A 16,765-nucleotide genomic window follows, 5' to 3' on the forward strand; every position below is an offset into this window, starting at 1 on the left:
ATAGCTGGAGTTTTTTTAGATGGTCAGCATATGGCATCTGCTGTAGGACTTTGATTCTTTTAGTGAGGTATTTCTGCGGCCTTTCCAGCTGTTGCAGATGCCTTGTGAGGTACATACCAAACAGAGCGTTATACTCTGTAAAGGGTCTAATGAGGGATGAGTACAGTGGGACAATGACCTCCTTTTTTCTGGATGAAAAGCCCTTAGTGATGAGGTGTGCCACATAGAAGGAATTCCTGACTGTTGTGGCAATGTGGTTATTGAAGATGAGACCACTGTCCACCTGTGTCCCTAAGTCTCTCATCACTTTCGATGTTTAGTGTACTGCCACCTATGTGTTAATTCATGGGTACGTGTTTTTTTTTTAAAGGGGATAACTATACATTTCTTGGCATTAAGCTTGAGCCCGTGGCTCTGGCAACAGGCATTTGTTTCTGTAAGGTCCTTTTGTAGAATATCCACATAATTTGGGGATTCAATAATGGCTCCCAATTTGCAGTCATCTGCGAACTTTGTTAGCCAAAGTCCCTTAGTGTTAGCCTGTACTTTAGAGAAGTAGATGCCAAACAAGAGTGGTCCCAGGACTGAACCCTGAGGTACTCCACTTGTCACTTGTCTGGAGCTGGATTTGGAGTCTACTACTTTTGCAGTGTGGGTTCTGTCAGTAAGCCAGTTGGCAACCCATCAAGTGACGTAGGGATTTATTCCCAGCTTAGTAAGTTTATCTATGATTCCAGAGTGGGGGATGTTGTCGAAGGCCTTCGCGAGGTCCAGATAGGCTGTGTGGACCGCCTTACCCTTGTCCACAGCTCTGGAGACTGATTCAAAGAAGTCAGTCAGGTTCAGGAGACAAGATTGGCCCTTCACAAACCCAAACTGGGTGGGGTCCAGTGTTTGACAGTTGCCATTGTCTTTGTTTATAAGTTCCTTGATAATGCGTTCCATGCCCTTGCAGATCAGGCTTGTCAGACTGATGGGACGGTAGTTCCCGTGATCCAAGCTGGATCCCCCCTTGTGGAGTGGGATAACTAGCTGTGCACCACTCAGTGGGCACAAAGCCTGAGGTGAGGCTATGATTAAACATGACACTTAGTTGAGGTGCCAGTTCATTTTGTAGTTCATGTAGTACATAGCCCGGGATGTCATCTGGTCCCACGGGTACTGTATTCTTAGCTTTGGAGAGTGCGGTTTCTACCTGTGTGGCCATGATTACTGGAATTTGACAGTCTTTTGGCATTGAGATGGGCCCTTTAGGGGGTGAGAGGGGGGTGAAGTTGGCACTAAATCGATCTGCCAGGATACTGGCAATATCCTTGGGATCAGTATATTTAATGCCATTCTGTTGTAGCTCAGAGCAGATCTGGGCATTGCCATTTAGATTCTTGACATAACTATAGAATGCCTTGTGGTTGTCTTTGGAATCTTTGGCAATTTTCTTTTTGTAAGTAGCTTTTGAGGATTTTATGAGGGATCTCAGCTTCTTACTGAGGCTGGTGAGGGCGTTTTTTGCATCCTGGGATTTTCCTCTTTTCTGCAGCAGTTTCTTCCTTCTGTTGTATAGTTTTTCTAGCAGGGGACCACCAGATTGGCTTCCTTTTTTTTGTAGGAGAGCTTCTTGGTTTTATTTGGGATGACCCGATTCATGCATGAGTGGATGTGCTCGTACATTGCCTTAGTGTAGGATTCATCAGTCAAACTTTCAGATCCCATCTGCATGGGTATCATGACATTTGCCACTTCTGACTTCAGTAGCATGAAGTTGGCTTTGGAGAAGTTTTTTACGGAGGTTTCCTTACTGGGGGGGTGGGGGTGGGATGTGGATGTCAAGGGTGATTTGCTTATGGTCAGACCTGACCAATGAGGGGGTGACCACTGGTGTGGAGCATCTATCTCCCATGTTGGTAATGACCAGGTCTGGGATATTGGAGCCCCTGGTGGGACAATGGATTAGTTGATCCAGGGCGTTGTAATTTATGAATTCCAAGAACCGTTGTGAAAAGGTGTTGGTACCCGAGTAGTTTTCCCAGTTAATGGCGGAGTAGTTGAAATCACCCAGTATTAGGGTGTTTGGCTGTATCTTAATATTTTCCCGTATGTTTAGAAAGGTGTAGTGGGAATCTTGGGGCATGGTGGGGGATTTGTAGCAAGCTACAAATTGGATTGCAGTGTTACCTAGTGTTAGTTGTACTTGGAGAATTTCAAATGCATTGTGTTGGGCAATTAGCCTGGAGGTGTGAATATCCTTGGTGAATATGGACACTCCTCCACCTTTAGTGTTTCGGTCTTGGTTTTGTGGCCGAAAAATGTAGTAAGAGTTGTAGGCTGCTATTGCAGGGGTGCTCTCTGGAGCCGTGAACCAGGTCTCAGTTACTGCACAGATATCGATGTTCTCCATTTTTAGGAGTGCCTCGAGATTTTGAGGTTTAGACTTCTAGCATTGAGTAGCATTACCTTCAGATTTTGCATGCTTGTATCTGTTATTTTGGTGTTTTTTTCCTTTGAACCTTGCCTAAAAAAGGCACTATAAGAGTGGCAAGAGCTTAGCCAGTAACCTGAATCCCAGGGGTGACAGGTGCAGACCATCTCTGGCAAAGCATCGTGGTTTGTCAATCATGTCTTCCCAGGCAGACAGATACTGGATCCCCTTTGAATGACACCAGAAGCTTAGCCAATTGTTGAAGTCAATCATTCTGTCCTTATCCTGTGGTATCATTCTGGGCGAAGGCAGGCTTCTACTCAGGGCTAGGGTCATACCTGCCTGGGCCACATAATCCGAGAGCTCTTCCATGTCTCTCTTCATGTAGTCCAGGGAGGTACTTCTCAAGTCATCACTCCCACATGGACAATGACAGAGTCGTATTTGCACTTGTTGTGGAGTGACTTGAGTGCATGCATTATGTGGCGGATCCTGGCACCCGACAGGCAGTTGATTGTAATTTTCTCCTTATTCCGCCTGGTGAGTGGGACATCAGTGTGCCTGACTATAGAGTCACCTTTGACTAAAGTGTTGGGTGCATTGTCTTGCCTTAGGGGCTGTTGTTGGGTGGCACACTGGTGTTGTGAGCTATGCGTCACTTTGGTTGTGACTGGTGTTTGTTTACATTTCACCCTTGGTCCTTGTTGCTTGGGCAGGTTAATGTTAAGGGCCTCTGCATATGTGGGTTTAGTGTTGCTCTGTGTGGGTGTTGATGGCGTGGGTTTTGAAGGGCTATGAGTTGCTTGAAATGTAGTGCAGGTGTTAACCTTCTCTGATTAACTGTCTAGCACTATCTTGGCCGGAGAGAGCTTTGCTTCCAGTTTGGCTATGTAAGTGCATCTCTTGCAGGTTGTAGTGTTCGGTGGTAGGAGGAGAGGGTTGTCTGTGTACATGAAGCAATTGCCGCATTGCCCCAGTATGCCCAGATTCACCAGGCGGACAGGAGAAATCACTGGAAGCTGACCCTTGGACATGCCTGTTTAGGTGCTTTTTTGTAAAGTACAAAAGCTGTTTTCCCTTACCTTTGTAAGGTACTTTGCAATTATAGGCTTAGTGCCTACGATTAATTTCTACTTATTGACAAGGAGAGTTGAGTGCTTGTATCAGTTTTAGGCTTCCTAGTGCTTTCCAGCAGGTTCTAGAGCAAGTGCTAGTCACAGTGGTTCAGAGTTTAGTGCTAGTACTGAGAAACCAGCTAGATCTAAGGGAAAATTTGAAGAGCAGATTTTCAGGCACTTGGAGTAGTTTAACTGTAGCTCTGTGGTGCTGCACAATGTGAAAAATGTGCAAACACACACGCTTTTAAGCCAGAAAGTCGAAAGGGACAGAAAGCCCAAAAAGGCTAATAAAATTACAATTTCAGAGCTGGAAACAACTCCTCTAGTGTTAGATAGGCAGTACAATGCTCACCACTCCCACTGGTAAAGCAGTAGGACTTCCCTCTACTACAGCAAGTGATCTATGTATGTTTAAATAGTTTGGATAAGCGACAATAACAGCCGTGAAAACACTTACAATAAACGTTTTATTCTCATTTTGTGCTTTGCTGCTATATGCTCATATTTTGCCTTGGTTTGCTTTACCAGTATCTTTTTTGTTTGATTATTATCATGGTTGCGTTGGTATCTACTGTTAACCTACACAACTAGAGGTTACCATGATGGAAGGAACCGACATTGCCATAGAGCTCAATTATGTGCCTGAAGGTGAGATACGGAGGGTCGATAATGCTACTGTGAGACTATCTCATTATCTCAACATGAATATTAATCCATTGCTGAGTTATAAAGCATCTACTTCTGCTGAAGTTGATGTGAGTAAGGAATTCAACACGTCCATTATGCGCAGAGAACTTTTTCAGCTAGATTACCTTTTTAAACTTAAGCGCCTTCAAATTTAGCGCTGCCACTTTGAGGCTTCCCTCAAGCTTCGGATTGTGCCTAGGGGCTTAAGAATTTTAAAGATGCTGACCTATGGTGAGTCATAGGCTCATAGGTAGGTACTAGGCTATCTGCCCTAGGGCATTTATAAGCCTAGCCAGTGTGTCAGCTTTTGCAGCTCCATTGATTAATTAATTGAGCCTCTGTCAAGAAGAGCCACTGAAGTGATCCCAGGGGTGTATTTTCTGTTACCCATCCACTCGTCAAGGCTTCTCTTGAAGAGAGTTAGTGAGGGGCTCTGCCTAATGTAGTTAGGAATTTTGTTCCAAAGCATGGGGAGTCTCTGTGACAGGAATCTATCCCTCCAGCATGTTCTATTTATTGTTGTGGCGAGGTTTAGCTCACTAGAGCGAGTGGCTCGCAGTGATTTGAATTTCTTTAGGTGGAGCATGTCCATCAATTCTGAGTTGGACATGGCTTTGTAAGTCAGGCAGAGATCACCTCTGAGTAAGCGATATGCCACTGAGTACAGCTGGAGTTTTTCCAATCGGGCTGGATAGGACATATGTTTGAGGCCAGTAATCCTCTTGGTGAGGTACTTTTGTGGTCTTTCCAGCTGTTGGAAGTGTCTTGTGAGGTACATCCCAAATGGGGCATTGTACTCTGATGGGTCTGATGAGTGATGAGTAGAGGGGCATTATAACCTCTTTATTTCTAGATGCAAACCCTTTAGTAATTAGATGGGCTACATAGAAGGATTTCCTAACTACTTTGGCAATATGATTGTCAAAGGAGAGATTACTATCTACCTGTGTCCCCAGATCTCTTATTACCTCTTCTGTATTAAGGGGGCTGCCACCTATGTGGTAATTCATGGGTGTTTGTTTTTCCCAAACGGAATGACTATGCATTTTTTGGCATTTAGCTTGAGACCATGACTTTGACACCAGGTGTCCGTCTCAGTAAGGCCCTTTTGGAGAATGTCTATGTCAGCCAGAGAGTCAGTTATGGCTCCCAATTTTTAGTCATCGGCTAACTTGGTTAGCCGTAGTCCTCCTGTGTTTGCCTGTACTTCTGAGAAATATATGCCGAACAGTAGGGGTCCCAGGACCGAGTCTTGTAGGACACCACTTGTGACTGGTTTAGAGTCGGACCTGGAGCCTGCTATTCTTACCATTTGAGTTCTGTTTGTAAGCCAATTGGCAACCCATCTCGTGACATAGGGGTTTATGTTCAGGCTGGTGAGTTTTTCTATAATTCCTGAGTGGGGAATGGTGTCAAAAGCCTTGGCGAGGTTAAGGTAGGCTGTGTGAACTACCTTACCCTCATCTATGGCCTTTGGTGACTCTCTCGAAGATGTCATCCAGGTTTAGTAGGCATGATCTGCCCTTAACAAAGCCGAACTGGGTCAGGTCAAGTGTTTGGAGGTTCTCAATGTCTTTGTTAATGAGTTCCATGATGATGCGCTCCATAGCCTTGCAGACCAGGCTAGTCAGGCTTATGGGGCAATAGTTACCAGGGTCAGTTGTGGCCCCTCCTTTGTGGAGCGGAATAACCGTTGCTGTGCACCATTCTATGGGCACGTAGCCTGTGGAGAGGCTGAGGTTGAACAGTTTTTTTTAGGTGGGGGGTTAGTTTGTTCTGTAGTTCATGCAAGGCACAGCCTGGGACACCATCTGACCCCATTGATGCTGTGCTTTTGGCTTTTGAAAGGTCTGTTTTCACCTGTGCATCTGTGATGTCTGGGACACTACACTTTTCCGGTATTGTTGTGAGCCCTTTTGGGGGTGAGAGGGGGGTGAAGTTTGCACTGAATCTATCTGCCAGGATATTGGCAATATCAGTGGGTTCAGTATATTTTGTGCTATTTTGGACTAGCTCAGTGCATGTCTGCGAGTTGCCACTTAGATTCTTGACATAGCTAAAGAAGGCTTTGTGGTTATCTTTCGAATCCTTGGCTATTTTTCTTTCGAAGTTAGCCTTGGAGGATTTTATGAGGAGCCTTAGTTTCTTACTGATACTGATCAGCGATGTCTTTCCTTGTTGGGATTTGCTTTTTTTCTGAACTAGTTTCCTTCTTCTGTTGTATAGCCTGTTTATGGCAGGGGTCCACCAGACTGGTTTTCTTTTCTTAGGGGAGTGAGTCTTGGTTTTCCTAGAGATGACATGATCCATGCATCCTTGTAGGTGCTTATAGAGTGCATTTGTAAAGGTTCCTGCATCTTGGACACTGTTATCCTTTAGCGCAGGGGCTGTGAAACTTACCACCTCTGTCTTAAGTAGGTGAAGGTTGCTATAGAAAAGTTTTTCACTGTGGTTTCCTTGGTTGGAGGTGGCGGTGTGGTGTGGGCATGATTAGTTTATGATCTGATCTAACCAGTGACAGGTTGACCTCCGGTGTGGAACACCTGTCGCCCATGTTGGTGATGACCAGGTCCAATATGTTTTCACCTCTGGTAAGGGAGTTTACCAGCTGATCCAGGCCATTTGAGTTGATAAATTCCAGGAAGTGCTGGACCTGGGAGTTTGTACTTGAGTAGTTTTCCCAATTAATTGTAGGGTAATTGAAATCGCCCAATATCAGGGTGTTCAGTAGGACCTTCATGTTTTCCAGTGTCTCCAGAAAGGCGGAGTGGTGGTCCTGGGTCATAGAGGGTGATCTGTTGCAGGCCACAATTTGCATTGCAGATTTGCCTGATGTTAGTTGCACATGGATGATCTCGGAGGTATCATGCTGCGCCACTAACCTGGAGGTGTAGGTATCCTTGATGAATATGGATACACCCCCTCCTTTTGTGTTTTGGTCCATGTTCTGTGGCCGAAATGTGTGGTATGAGTTGCAGCCCGGTAGTGCTGGGATGATCTGTGGAGCCTTGAACCATATTTCAGTTACTGCACAGATGCCGACATTCTCCATACTGAAGAGTGCTTCAAGCATGTGCATTTTGAGATTTAAACTCCTGGCGTTGAGTAGCATAACCCTCATTTTTTTATTTGTACTGTTTACGGAGGTGGTCTGACTTTTGAGCCTTGCCTAAAAAGGCACTATGGGGGAAGAAAGAGCCTTTGCCAGTATTCGAAAGCCTAGGGGTGACAGGTGCAAGCCATCTCATGCGAAGCAATGAGGCTTGTCGAGCATGTCATCCCAGGCTGACAGACACTGGATCCCCTTTGAATGATACCGGAAGCTTATCCAATTGCTGAAACTGATAACTATTTTTTTATTCTGTGGTATAATTCTTGGTGAGGGCAGGATGCTACTCAGGGTCAGGGTCATACCCGGCTGGGCTACATGATTGGAGAGCTCTTCCATGTCTCTTTTCATGTAGTCCAGGGAGGTACGTCTCAGGTCATTCACACCAATATGAACAATGACAGAGTCATATTTGTACTTGTTCTAGAGTGACCTGAGTGCTTGTGTTATGTGGCGGATTCTGGCTCCCAACAGGCAGCTAACAGTAATCTTCTCCTTGTCCAGCCTAGTGAGTGGGACGTCAGTGTGCCCTGACTATAGAGTCGCCTATTACTAGTGTGTTAGGTATGTTATTTCACCTTAAGGGCTGTGATTGTGCGGCACAATGATTTTGTTTTTTATGTGTTGTCTGGTTTGTGATGGGAGGTGCAGATTTTTTGAGTGTCTGCTTTGGAGGTCTCTGATGCTTTTGCAGTTTTTTATTTAGAGCCTCTGAGTATGATTTTGTGTATTTATGTGTATTTTTTGCCAGTGCTGGTTAAGTATGTCTATGTGAGGCTGGAGGTGTGGTGCAAGTGTTAACCTTCTCCTCATGACTGCCTGTTCCAGTCTTGGGTGGAGAGAGCTTAGCCTCCAATTTAGCTATGTAATTGCATCTCTCGCATATGTTAATGTTTTGTGGTAGCAGGAGAGGGTTGTCTGTGTACAAGAGGCAGTTGTAACATTGCCTCAGGATACCCAGGTTCACCAGCTGGAGTGGAGAGTATACCTGAAATTGCCCTTTGGTCATGCCTGAATAGTAGGGTGAGCTGGTTAGTTGCTTGGTTGGTAAGGGGTGAATAATGAGCCTTGCCCTGCTGGGCAATCAAGTGTCGGGGTATATTAGTGCTTGCTATTAGGTCTGAGCAAGTGCTGGACTATAGGATGCTTTTAAAGTGCTTAGGCTGAGAGTTAGACTGCTTTCAAGGGAAAAACTGAAGAGGAGACTTGGTGGAGCTGGGCTCTAGCTAACCGGCGCTGCCCGGATGTGGAAAACCGTGCTAATGCAGTTTTTACAGCAGGGAAATGAAAGAGATAGAAATTATCCCAAAATGGCCTATAAACTACTAACTTCTAGGCTGGAACCACTCCTACAGGGACAGATGGCTGCTCAAAGCTCCCTCTGTCACAGGTGAACAGAGGAACCTCCTTCTATCCAAGTAAGGTATGGGCAACTCAAAAAATTGTAACACAGCCCTGAACTCAGCACTAGCCTGAAAACTGGACTATACTAGCTTAGAAAGGTGGGAAACAAGGAAAATTTCTTTTTAAAAAGATAAGGTAAAAACAGTAAAAAATACACTTAAAACAGCTTTAAACGATTACAAACAGTAAAAAATACACTTAAAACAGCTTTAGATGACTACAAGCAATCAGAGAAGGCTTTTAAACAAATTACCCACTTAACCAGTAAAAAAATATCAAAATGAGCCCTGTTCCTGTAGTCTTCAATCAGACAAGTTCTAACTGCACACTCCTGCCACTGGGGTGCAGGAGAAACTTCTCCAAAAAAGAAGGCCTTGATTAGTGCTCAAGTTATACAAACAAAGCTAGATTCAGCAGGCCTGGATCTAATCTATGCTACAGCAAACAAGGCGCACCAATTTCAGTAAGAAATAGTTCAAATATGCAGCCACTATAAGCCTTTAACCAGAAATTCCAGAAGGTCGTATGAAGTTTTTTTGATAAAATGGCAGAAGTAAAATTTAGATTTGAGTTTGTTATATGAAACTCTTAAATGACTTTTTTAAACCAGAAGAGGAGAGACTGTTGCAGAATATTCTGTCTTTGCAAAATGAGCTCTATGAGAAATTTCCATCAGAACTCCTCGATGTTAAACTTTGACACATTCTTGATTCAGTAGCTATATTTGAACGTAAATTGCTTCAGCTGAAGCAGAAGAAGTTAGACAGGGACATGTCTGATTTCTCTGCGGGGCATGTTTTCACTTGGCCCAGATCTGCACATAGGCAGCAATTAAATTCTGTGAAATCAGATGAACCTAGACGTAATTAAACGTCAAACAACAGAGGCAGAACAAAAATAAAGTTAACATCAGATTTGATGGACAATCAATCTCTAAAGAGAATGTGGCAGAAACCAGTGACTCCTTAGTTTTGAATATTTCTTGAAGGTTCTGACTACCAGTGAATTGACTCTTGAATAGAGGTAAGAGTTTTATACACAGACAAATGACTGATATTACTGATTGTATGATTGATTTAAAGACTTTCACTCGTAATGTTATGTTGAAAGTTCATTTTAAATCTGACAAAAACATTAATAGTGATGATGTGAGATGTTTTAAGAAACCAAGTTTGTTTATCCCAGTTAACAATGCTGTTGTTCAGGTGTTTGAAAAGAAGTGTGAAGATGATATTTTTTCATTATTTACCAAGAGAAATATGGGCAAAAACTCATTACAACTTGAGTCTTGATGAACAGCAGGCACTTAGGGGGCTAGGTATTGATTATACTACTGCTATTAGACCGGTAGATAAAGGAAGTCCCGTGGTAGTAATGGACAGGGACTTCTATGATAACTCTATGCTACAAATGTTGAGTGATGCTTTTTGACTGTTTAATAGGTCGCAACATTAGCATGGATCTCTTTAAATACCTCACTTGTGAGAAACCTGTTATTCCTACTTTACAAGGTTTACCAAAAGTGCACAAAGACCCCTATAAGCCACCTTTCAGACCTATAGTGTCTGGCAGAGGCTGGTGCACTGAAAATGTATCTATCCTTGTTGAGAAGCACTTAAGATCTGTGTTGAAAGAGAATATATATGTACTGAATGACACAAAATTTTTAAAATCATTTGAATGCTTTTGTATCAGGTGGACAACATAGTAATGCATATATTCTTGTAACTATGGATGTGCAATCTTTATTTACTTGTATTCCCAATGATATTGGTATTGATATGTTAAGAGAGTACCTTTGTAAATGTAGCAACTTTGATGATGCCTTTATTGAGTTAATATGTTTTTTCATGAAAATAATCTTTGAGAATAACATATTTATGTTTAAGGACTTCAATTATTTACAACAGAAAGGCATAGCTATGGAGACATCTAGTGCCAATAGCTACGCTAACATTGTAATGGCTCACTGGGAAGACCGGATTTTTAAACAAGTAATTTTTTATCTGAGGTTCGTGGATGACCTCTTCCTGCTATGGGATAGGGATGAACACTCCTTAGTTAAATTTCATCAGTATTTAAATTCTACCATGCCTTTTTAGAAATTTATTCTGAATTTTTCTATAATGTCATTAGATTTTCTGGATGTAACAGTATTTAGAACAGCTGAGGGTAAGTTTTCTACAAAGACCTTTAAAAAGAACTGCTATAGGAATAACTACCTCCATAGGAGAAGTGTGCATCCTCCACATATTTATCGCAATATTATTACGAATCAGGGACTGTGTGTTTTTAGGCTTAATGTGATTGAAACGGACTTTATGAATGAAATGTCTGAATTATAGACTAGGTTTGAAAAGAGGGGGTATAATAGTCATGAGGTAAATGCAATTTTAAAGACTGTGTCATCTATGAGAAGGACAGAAGGTAAGCCCTATTACTCTGAGCATCCATGGAACAGACGGATAAGTAGACAGAATAATTTTTTACGGGTTTCTTTAACACATTCTAGTAATATTAGTCAAACAAAAAATATAATTAGGAGTAATTGGCAGATACTCAATACTGATAATGTTAATTCTATAGTTGGGAACACACCTAGTTTTGTGTACAAAAATAAGAAAAATTTAAAAAAGAATGTTATGTTACCCTAAGTCTCATAGCGAGGTTGTCAGACATGTTACTCCTCGAGACTTGCCGTGTTCCAGATGCAATTGGTGTAACTACTTTGATAGTAGTAGTGAGTTCCTACATCCTGATACGGGTAAACGTTTAAAGTTTACAGTGAGAATGACTTGTGACACGTCATCTTGTTTAGCTGTGAGTCAGGTCTGCTCTAGTTTTTATATAGATAAAATTGATCAAAGGTTACACGACCGTATCAGAGAACACAGTTACCATATAAATAATTCCATATGCACAAGTGCCTTAGCTAAGCATGTTGTTAAGCATGGTATTGAACACAATTTTAAATTCATGGTAATTAAGATAGTACCTGTTAATGCATGGGGGGGGGGGGTGACGTTACAAATAAAGTTGAAACTTGTGAGTTATAGTGGATAATCAGAATGAGAGGTAATAAAGGTAGAGGTTCGAATGATAACATTTGTATCAAACCAATATTAAAGAATAGAGTGTTTAGGTATTAAAATGCGATATTGATGTTGTGTTTTGTTTTAGTTATGCTACTATATTTTAATGACATATCACATGAATTTATTAATTGTTAAATTTTATTGGTCTATGTATGTTTAAATAGTGTGGATAGAGTTGGTTCATGATTGTCTGAAGTAGCAATAACAGCCGAGAAAGTGCTTACAATAAACGTTTTATTCTCATTATCTGCTTTGCTTCTACATGCTCATGTTTTTCCTTGGTTTGCTTTACCAGTATCTTTTTTGTTTGATTATTATCTTGGTTGCAGTGGTATCTACTGCTATAACTGATGAAGCATTTATTCCTCTGGTTGGATTTAATACTTTCCCAATGTTTTAGAAAAACTAACCTTACCTCCTTTCGAAACTGCTGCTTCAACAGAATTGAAATACCTCTCCTGGAAGACTGCCTTCCTACTAGCTATCACCTCAGCTGGAAGGGTTTCAGAACTTCAGGCACTTATGGCTGTTGAACCCTTCATCATTTTCCATGCAGACAGGATCTCCCTGAGGACTTTCCCCCTCCTTTACTCCCAAGGTGGTATCTGATGTGACCCTCAACCAGGCCATACACCTACCCACCTTCTTTCCCAACCCTCAAAACAAGGAGGAAAGAATTCTACACTTACTAGACATGCACAGACAGCTCAGATACTATCTGGACCATACTAAACCCTTCAGAAAAACAGACCAGCTGCTTGTCAGCTTTACCCCAGGGGCAGAGGGGAAGCCCATTTCCAAGCAAATCATTTCCAAATACATCCATTTTTTCTACACACTACATGGGAACCCCCCCCCCCCCAAGTCTGTTCGTACCCATTCCACTAGGGCAGCCTCCAGTTCCACAGCCTTCCTCAGAGGAGTCCCCACCAGGGACATCATGGAGGATGCCACCTGGACCTCTGTCCATACCTTTACAAAGCATTACCACATACCTCTTTTTTTTCTAAGTCTAGGGCAGGGTTTGCCTCTGCAGTTCTGCAGGGCTTACTGACCCATGCCTAGGGCTCTAACCTATCCTTCCACCCCTCTCCTCAGCTTTGGGAATCCTCCCCCAGGTGATGACTGCAACAGTGAAACACGAGGAACATAGTACAGTTGTGTACACTTAGCATAAATGTAGATATTCGAGTGTATTCACTGTTGCAGTCCTGGTTTCCCTCCCTCCATCCCCCTTATATCCTCTTCCCCTAGGGGGACATAAGCTTCCCATGGTGGCTTTTAGCCACCAGGACCACTTTACCTTTTTTCCTTGTGCTTCTGATGGGTTAGGGCAAGAAAAACTGATGTAATGACGTTCGCTGCCTTGCTTTATAGCACAGACTACAGGTGACTGCAGCCGACGCAGAAAAACATTGACTCTAGTATTCGGGCCGGCCGAGGACTACCACAGCAGGGATTACCCACAGGTGATGACTGCAACAGTGAATACATTTATGGTAAGTGTACACAACTGTACTTTCTCCATCAAGATTCAGTTATTAGCCATTTTTGCATGTCTGCCCATGGAACACCCTCTTTCAATGCAATCTCGTGTGAAAATGCTTTTGAAAGGGATGTTACTCTGCAAGTCTTCTAGAAAACCGGTAGCTCCACTATGGGCTCTAAATTCAGTGTTACAAAAACTAACTCTTGCTGCATTTGAACTGGCTTTTTCAGTTGACATGGGGTCCTTAACATGGAATTTAGTTTTACTAATTGCCCTGGCCTCTGCAAGAAAAGTATCTTGAGTTGCAAGCCCTTGTAATGGGTCAACTTTGTCTTCTTTTCCATGAAGACAGGATTTCCTTAAGTACTAATCCTTCATATATGCCTGAAGTGGTATCTGAGTTTTCGTTTAGCCAAATTGTTCCAACTCCATGGCTTTCCAGAACCAAAAAATGAGGGAGAAAAGGATACTTCAAACCTTGTATGTCTGTCTTGACAGAACAAAATCTTGAACTCTGAGTTGCTCATTTCGTATGAAGGTAAGAAAAAAAGGACAACCCTTGCCAAAGCAGACTGTTTCCAAGTGGTTGTTTCGTGCTATTACCTTTTGCTATACCCACCACAGCAAGGCTGTTCCTTTCAGGATCATGGCTCACTGTACAGGGACCTTAGTTTCTTCTGTGGCTTTTTGGAAAAGAGTTAGATTTTATAAATATTCTAGAGGCAGCAACTTGGTCCTCTATGCACCCTTTTACAAAGCACTGTAAACTAGATGCCTTTTCAAGGATAGAGCAGACTTTGCTAGAATGATTCTTATGGGGATCCTGGGCCCTCATCCTTCCTCCTCTCAGTTTGTCTAAGCTGTGGTAATCTACCCTTGTAGCTAAGGCTACCAAAGCAGTGATCCATATGAAGAATACAGTATAGTTGTGTAAGTAAACTTCCCACAGCAGTAAATGTTCAAATGATCACCGTTATAGTAGCCATCCCTTCCTCCACACCCTTATATTTATTTGTTTGCATTTCCAAGGTGACGATCATTATTTTTATTTTCATAGCATTGTCCTTGCCAAGGATTTAGCCTTTCTGTCGCTGTTGACATGAAAGTTCTGAAGGGCTTGGTATCCTAACCTGACTTTGTCAACTCATCTCAAGGTAACTAAAGGTTTGGGGTGTTTGAGGTGCCCTGAAAGCTTTGGAAGCTGTCTGGCTGTTTTATCCTTAGTAGAGTATATCCCACATAGTGAAGTTTACTGCACCATTTTTTTGTAAAGGATGTTGCGCAGCTTGTGAGTATTGCAGAATATTATCATTTAGAATGGTGGGCATTCTTTTCTTCTCTAGTTTTCATTTTTTAAACATCTACAATTTTGAGAAGTTTGCTTACAGAACTGTACTTTCTCTCTGCAGATTTCCATGAAACAGTGCAGTGGTCACTCTTTATCAAGCTGAAACTGCTGGCTAAATTAATAATTTGCTGCAGCATTACCTTGAGCAAAAATTCCAGCCCCATTGACAGTCCCTCAATACTTTTTTTTCCCATGGTTGAATGGATGTATTCATTCATTCATTCACACACATAGTTCAACACCTAGAGGCTGAATTACTTTAGTCCTGAGGTATTTTAGTAAAAGCAGATTTTTTTTAATTAAATGCAGATTGCTCTATATTGCTTTTTTGTTCTTTGAAGTATGCAAAACCAGTTAATACCAGTTTTCTTTTTATGTTTGTCTTTGCATGGGTGAAGTATTAAATCATTCTGTGCAGAGTTCAACATCAGGAGCCAGTAAAGTACACATCTGGAGGTTGTATTAGTTCTGCTGCACAAATGCATACTTGTTAAAAGATAATCACAAGAGAGCAGCATACAGCACTATGGTCTCCATGCTTTGACATGCACTATTTTTCTGGTGTCATTAATGAGAGAATTTTTACATGCACACATCCTTGAGAAATATTTCACTTTGTTTTCCATTCTTGAGAATGTCATTTTGTACAGTGTTTGTTGTGGATATAGGAGGTCTGATATTTTTGATTCTTAGTTAATGTTTTTTTTTTAATAATAAAAATGTTACTGCAAAAAAGTGTTCTTGGGGAGCAACATTAAGCGTTGTAGTGTGATAGTTTGACAGTGCTTTTCTCTGATACCCAGCAGAGAGAGAATTACTTGCCAGTTGTAGGAAGCATGAATATTTTATATGGTTATAAATCTCATTTAGTGTAGTGGTATTGTGAAAAACATTGCCCCGTTATGCTGGTCTTTCCACAATCGTTTGCTGTATTCATTCCCTCTGACACAATACATCATTGGGCACCAATAAAATTCAGCATCTGGAAGCTGTATTATTAATGACACACACATGCTCACTAATAAGATGATTAGCTTGGGGACCTAAGATATAGAAGCACTGTTTCCTAACAACTGGTAGTGAGATGTAATGACTGAATAAGCACAACATGAATAGTTCACTTTATTTGTCCATAATTAGAAATAACACATTTGTCCTCTGTGTCCTGCTGCTGGAGGCTTTTTCAACCATAATCACTCTCCTTTTATTGCACCTTGGCTTAGTATGAAGTAATGTTGTACTGATTTTGCATAAGAAATAAGCAATGGCTTATTTACGCCAGAGTCAAAATTCATGTTTTTCACACAATGCCATATGTTGCCCATCATGTTGATGAGTCATGCTGTTAATTAAGCCATTGACAAATAATGCCATGGCATAAAGAGTTACCGGTGTGAGATGGGCACATGGTAAAAAAATCAACATTATATTGGTTTCAGAAGCAATATAAGTGCTACAGAGCCACTAAATCTGGTTTAACGTGAGCCCAGCTGATAATGCAAAGGGAAAAACGCAGTTGAATATATTGCTCCATTGCAGTGCATCCTGTAGTTAGAATGCAAAAGAGTTTGCAAGCACTTCCTCTGCGTGTAGTTTTAAAAGTAATGTGATTGCACACACCACTCCCCAACTTAATTTCCCCCTCAGCTATTAATCCCCCACCCTCTCTGCAACAACTACTTCTACTTTCATCTACTCTGACTTTCATCTACTTCACCTAAAAAAAAATTTATTTCACATATAACCACCATCGGTCTGTATCAAGAATGTCTGATTATCGTATTGTATGCCATATTTTCTCTGTGAATTTATTGTATGTTGTTATATTGTACGTTATATACTATCTAGAACTGATTGTATATTCTATTTCTATGTAACTGTTATATGGAGCTTTTCTTCCCGGGCGTCCACTGAAAACAGACTCCTCGTGGCCCAGTGGACTTCTCCGGTTAACTGAAAATAAATAAAATAAATAAATAGATTTTTTTTCTGATCAACTGCCTATTACTTTTCAGTGTCAGGAACTGGAGAATTATTGATGGAGCCCCATCTCCCTTCTTTCAAATGCATTTAACTGTTCCAGTTTTTCATTTTCTTTG

General features: G+C 41.6%; 1 protein-coding gene across 1 annotated transcript in view; it reads left to right on the forward strand.

The window, feature by feature from the left end:
* Positions 1-16,765, forward strand: part of LOC122795741 (putative pre-mRNA-splicing factor ATP-dependent RNA helicase DHX32) — a 787,400-nt gene that overhangs the window by 452,451 nt on the left and 318,184 nt on the right. The window lies entirely within an intron of this gene.

Source organism: Protopterus annectens, chromosome 2.part2 (genome assembly GCF_019279795.1).
Source record: "Protopterus annectens isolate FY-2018-M chromosome 2.part2, PAN1.0, whole genome shotgun sequence".
Lineage (NCBI taxonomy): Eukaryota > Metazoa > Chordata > Ceratodontiformes > Protopteridae > Protopterus > Protopterus annectens.